Source organism: Fukomys damarensis, unplaced genomic scaffold (genome assembly GCF_012274545.1).
Source record: "Fukomys damarensis isolate Sample0158 unplaced genomic scaffold, DMR_v1.0_HiC HiC_scaffold_22, whole genome shotgun sequence".
In the NCBI taxonomy this organism is placed as follows: Eukaryota; Metazoa; Chordata; class Mammalia; order Rodentia; family Bathyergidae; genus Fukomys; species Fukomys damarensis.
Window position 1 is genome coordinate 11144190 of NW_022900934.1, and position 5638 is coordinate 11149827.

The following is a 5638-nucleotide window of genomic DNA, read 5'->3' on the forward strand; positions in this document are numbered from 1 at the left end:
TTAATAGATTTTGTTTTAGAACAGTTTTAGATATACAGAAAAGTTGAGCAGCTGTACACACTGCCCCTAAACACTGCCCCTGGGCTCCCACTTTCCTGTTTTTACACGTTTTATGCGCAGTGTGTTTTCTGCAGGGCTCAGGATTGAGCCCAGGGCCTCGAGCATGCTGGACGAGCCCTGTGCCTGGCAACCACCCTGCTCCTGGCGGGTTTGAACTTCTCAGTGTATGCCGCGTTGTTACAGTGAGTGAGCCGGCGCCGGCGGCAGGATACACTGTAAACTGCATGGCCTTGGCTGACTTGGTGTCCTTCTCCTGATCCCGGATCCCATCTAGAATCCCACTAACTCTGGCTCTTCGGTCTGCAGTCTCTCGCTCCTTTCTTGCTCTCTTGGGACCTTGACGGCTTTAAGAACCGGTCAGGTGTCTCGCAGGACGCCCCTCCTCTGGATTCGCGGTACTTGAAAGAGTAACTAGGGCCGGAAGCGCTCGGTGCAGCCCGTCAGGCGCTGGGTGTCGTCACGCGCGGGGCTGCGATGGGCAGGGCTCGCTGCGGTGATGTGGCCGTGACCGCTGGCCCGGACAGCCCTTGCAGGCGTCTCTGCTGTAAAAGTCACTCTGTCCCTCCGTGTCCTCGGAAGGAAGTCTGCCCAGCCGCCCTTAGGGAGTGGGAGCTGAGCCCCCAGCCTCGCCGTCTCACGCGTGCAGTGAGCACCACGGCGCAAGAGGCATCCCACGCATGTCCATTGTCGCAAGGACTGTTTCTCTTATCATCATCCTTATTATTTGCGAGGATTAAAAGCTTAGGCCAATTAAGGAGATAAGATGTGTTACTGCCTGGCGTGGCCCGGCAGTTTAGGGATTACAGGAGATAAACATCTGAGGTGCTGGCACAGAGCCTGGGAGCCTTAAGTGATCAATACCATCGCGTTAAAAACAAAGCATCTGACTTCTTCACCCAGAGGAACGAGGGTGTCTGTTCTTACTCGGTGGTGGACATGAATGTTCAAAGCAGCCCAACCCAAATATCTGAGAGCCAGAGGGGCTGTTGTTATGGTCTACCAAGTGGTGGACGGAGTACTACTCAGCACTGAAAAGGGTGAGCTGCTGGTGCACAGGCTTGTATGAAGGACTCCCAGTGAATCATGGTAGTAAGGAAAGCCAGACCCTCAGAGCACGTACCATATAAGCTTCTCAAGATACCTCGGCTCCCTCCATATACAGGCGAGGGTGCCAAGGCCCAGGGCACATGGCAGTGAGGTGTGGACAGATGTAGTCTGCAGCTTTCGTCTGGCCCGAGCGTGACTTTTGCCGCATGGCATCTTGTCCCTCCTGGCAGGCTGGGTGCAGAGGGAGCTCCTGCCCAGCCTTCTCGGGCTGTGGAGGGGGCGTGTGCACCTGCTCCTGTCCCGTGGCCACCACTTCCAGGCCACGTGACCTGGGGAGGGTGATTTGCTTTCTCGGAGCTTCTTTCCTTGTCCAGGCAGTGGGGATGATAATGAAGCCACCCCAGGAGGTGACAAGTGCCAGAAAGCCAGCGAGCAGGGCAATGTGACGGATGCTGGCCAGCTGGGGGGTGGCTGCGTCCTGAGGGGCGTCCCAGCAGGTCCCCACCCATCTGCCTCCTGTCCCGCCCCGCCCGCACTCAGGACCTGTGTGGGGGCAGCTACAGCTCCCCCGCCGGTCCCCGGGTGCCCTGCCTGCCCGCTGCTCATCAGGGAGATGCCCAGGGCTTCACACAGCCTCCGCAGTGCCCCTGGGCCCTGTGTCCCCGAGCACTGACAGCCGAGTCTGGGGGGAGCTGGCCTGGCCACCACACTGCCTGTGTCTGCTGCCTCAGCCCCCAGGTGGTGAGCATGGTGTTGGTGCCTCTCTGGGCTTGAGTGCATCACACATTCGGTCCTCGTCTGGAAATACAGCGATCCTCCTGCTCCAGCCTCCCAAGTTTGAGGATTCAGGTGTGCACCACCAGGCACAGCTCAGCCAAGTGTTTTGTGGTCTTTGCTGCATTTTAAAAGATTTATTTGAATTGAACCCAGGGCCTTTGTGCCAAGCTACACTCCCTGGCCTTTCTTTGATGTTTTGTTTTGAGTCAGTGTCTAAGTTGCTCAGGCTGGGCTTGAACTTATGATCCTCCTTCCTCATCTCCCAGAGTGCTGAGATTACAGGCGTGAGCCACCACCCCCAACTGTCCTTAGTACGTTACTGAACTCAGATACAAGCTGGCAGCCAGGACAGAGCCATAAACAAATCCTGGCCCTGGTGGAACTAACATTCTTGTTGTGTGGGAAACAGTAAACAAGCACAACAAACAAAAATACTGTGGTTCTGTGTGACGCGTGCCAGGGAGGACCTGTGAAGTCCTGGAGGGGTGAGCCGGGCAGCGTCTCAGAACAGCGTGGCTGGCAGAGGGTGCAGCAAATGCCAAGGAGACCAGAGCAAGCAGCGCAGGAGGGGGCTGCGGCCGGAGGGCGGAGCCTCAGGGTCTGTGTGGGGCTGGGACATCGTGCTGTCAGATTCGGGTCTCCACGCCGGGCGTGTGACCTTGGCCCAGTCCCTTCCACCCTGGTACAGTAGGACTGAAAGGCACGCGCTTCTCAGGTGAAGAGGGCTCGCTGAGCTTCCACGGCTAGAGCACTACTCCTGGCAGCTGGTAGCCCCGACGCGCTTCTTATAAAACTGTATTTCGTCAGTGCTCTCTGAGTTTACAGAATATTGGGTTTCAACTCATATAACAGATTGGGTCGTATCCATTCCCGGTACCCCTCCCTTTCCTTACTCCTCTCGTCTAAGAACGGTCTCTCCTTTCATGTCACCTTTTGTCCAACCCACGTATGAGGAAGAATGATCTCGTTAGTCTTCCTGAGTCCGGCTTATTTCACTTAACCTGACGACCTCCGATCCGTCCATTTTCCTGCAGACGACACAATTAATTTCCTCCTCCTTTAGGCCCAAGCAATGCTCCGCGGTGCGCACAGAACCACGTTAGCTTCCTCTGCTCACCCCGATGAGCACCTAAGCTGGTACACAGCTTGGCCAGGGAGATTTGGCCTGAAATAAACATGGTGTAAAGGCACCTTCCCGTGGCCGAAGACTCCTTTGTGTGTGTGCCGCGGAATGCTCTATCTGGCTCACAGGGCAGTTCTAGTTTTAATTTTTGAGGAGTCTCCGTACTGATTTCCCTACAACCTGTATCTGCTCACCCCGATGAGCACCTAAGCTGGTACACAGCTTGGCCAGGGAGATTTGGCCTGAAATAAACATGGTGTAAAGGCACCTTCCCGTGGCCGAAGACTCCTTTGTGTGTGTGCCGCGGAATGCTCTATCTGGCTCACAGGGCAGTTCTAGTTTTAATTTTTGAGGAGTCTCCGTACTGATTTCCCTACAACCTGTACTAATTTACATTCTAGCAGTGTAGAAAGATTTCTTTTGTCCCTGCATCCGCACCAGCATTTATTGTTTTGTGTTCCTGAGGACAACCATTCTGACTGGGGTGAGGTGGAATCTCAGTAGTTTAGACCGGCCTTGAACTCACTGTGTAGCCCGGGCTGGCCTCAAACTCCTGGTGATCCTCCTGCCTCAGCCTCCAGAGTTCTGGGATTACAGGTGTGCACCACCACCCCCAGCTCAGTGTAATACATATTTTTAATACCAGGGTCGGACTCAGGCCCTTGTGCTTGCAAGCCAGAAGATGAAACCATTGAGCCAATTCCCCGATTCTCAATGTAATTTTTGATTTGCATTTCACTAAGAACTGGAGATGTTGAACATATTTTCAAATACATACTGGCTTTTTTTTTTTTTTTTTTTTTTTGCTACTGGGGGTCAAACTCGGGACCTTGTGCTTAGGAGGCAGGCAGCAGAACCTCTGGGCTAAATCCCCGGCCTTACTGGCTATTTTTCGAAAAGCACTCATTCAATTCATTTGCCCTTTTTGTTGTTGTGGTTTGGTTTGGTTTGGTTTGGTTTTTGTTTTTGTTTTTGTTTTTTGTACTGGAGATCAAACCGGGGACCTTGCGCTTTTGAGGCAGCAGCACTGAGCTAAACCCCCGGGCCCTGTTTGCCCATTTATTGATTGGGCTGTTTGACTTTTGGTGTTAAAGGTATTTGTTGATTTGTTTTGTTTTGTTCTGTTTTTTGTTGTTCTTATTGTTGTTTTTGAGAAAGGGTCTCACTATGTAGTTGAAACTGAACTGGACCTTCCTAGGTAGCCCAGGCTGGTCTCAAACTCACAGCGATCCTCCTGCCTCAGCCTTCCGAATGCTGGGATTACAGGTGTGCGCCACCTCGCCCGGCTTTGCTTTGTTCTGTTTTTGATACTAGGGATTGAACCCAGAGCCTTCACACTGAGCTACATCCCCAACACATTTTTAGTCTTAAGACAGGGTCATGTAAATTGATCAGGAAGTGCTCTAACCTAGTGATCCTCCTGCCTCAGCCTCCCGGAGTGCTGGAACTGCAGGCGCACAGGTCTAGTGTTGGGAGTTTTGAGTTCTTTGTATATTCTAGGTATTAACTCTTGGTCAGACGAGTGTCTGGAAAAGATTTTCTCCCATTCTCATCACTGTCAGTTTTCCTTGCTGTGCAGGAACTTTTTAGTTTAGCCCCATTAGCTGAGTGCTGCTATTACTTCCTGTGCGGTTGGAGTCTATCTGTGCCAGTGGTTTCCAGGGGTTCCCTATATCACCTTATGTAGTGTCAGGGGTTCAAGGCTTATACCAATGTCTTTGATCCACTTTGAGTTGATTTTGTTTTTTGGATGAGAGATAGGGGTCTAGTTTCAACCTTCTATAAATGGATTTCCAGTTTTCCTGGCACCATTTGTTAATAAGGCTGTCTTTTCTGCAACATGTTTTTGGCTCCTTTGTCTAGAATCAGATGGCTACAGTTATGTGGGTTTGTTTCTGTGTCCTCTATTCTATTCTATTGGTCTGCATGTCTATTTTGGGGCCAGTACGACGCTGTTTTTGTTACGATGCTTTGCAGTAGAATTTGAAATCGAGTATTGTGATACCGCCAGCCTTGCTCTTTTTGCTTAGGATTGGCTTGGCTCTTCTGGGTCTTTTGTCTTTCCGTATGCATTTCAGGATTGTGTTTTCTAGTTTTGTGAAGAATGTCACTGGGATTACACTGAACCTGTAGATCGCTCTTGATTCCATGGCCATTTTAACAGTATTCATTCCAGCTGGGTGTGTTGGCACACACCTGCAATCTCAGCAATCAGGAGGCTGAGGCAGGAAGATCACCACGAATTTGAGGCTAGCCTGGAATACGTAGTGAGACTCTGTCCCAAAAAACAAAGCAAAATAATTCTGCTGATCCATGAACAAGGACGTTCTTTCCTTTTCCTTTTTATTTATTTTTTAGATAAGGTCTTGCTAAATGGCCCCAGCTGGCCTCAAACTTGTCCTCCTCCTGCCTCAGCCTCCACAGCACTGGAAGTATAGGTGTGTGCCACATGTCCAGTTGAGGGCTTTTCATCTCTTAGCGTCTTTTTGTAGAGCTCTTTCACCTCCTCCGTTAGGTTGGTCCGTAGGCTTTTTTTTTTTTAATGATTATGAATTAAATTGTTTTCCTGAACTGTTTCTCAGCTAGTTCACTTTTTTTTTTTTTTTTTTTTTTTTTTTTTTTGGGTTTTGG

General features: G+C 50.8%; 1 protein-coding gene across 1 annotated transcript in view; it reads left to right on the forward strand.

Moving 5' to 3' along the window:
- Tmem189 (transmembrane protein 189) overlaps positions 1–5638 on the forward strand; it is a 23489-nt gene that overhangs the window by 11090 nt on the left and 6761 nt on the right. The gene's annotated exons all lie outside the window — the stretch shown is intronic.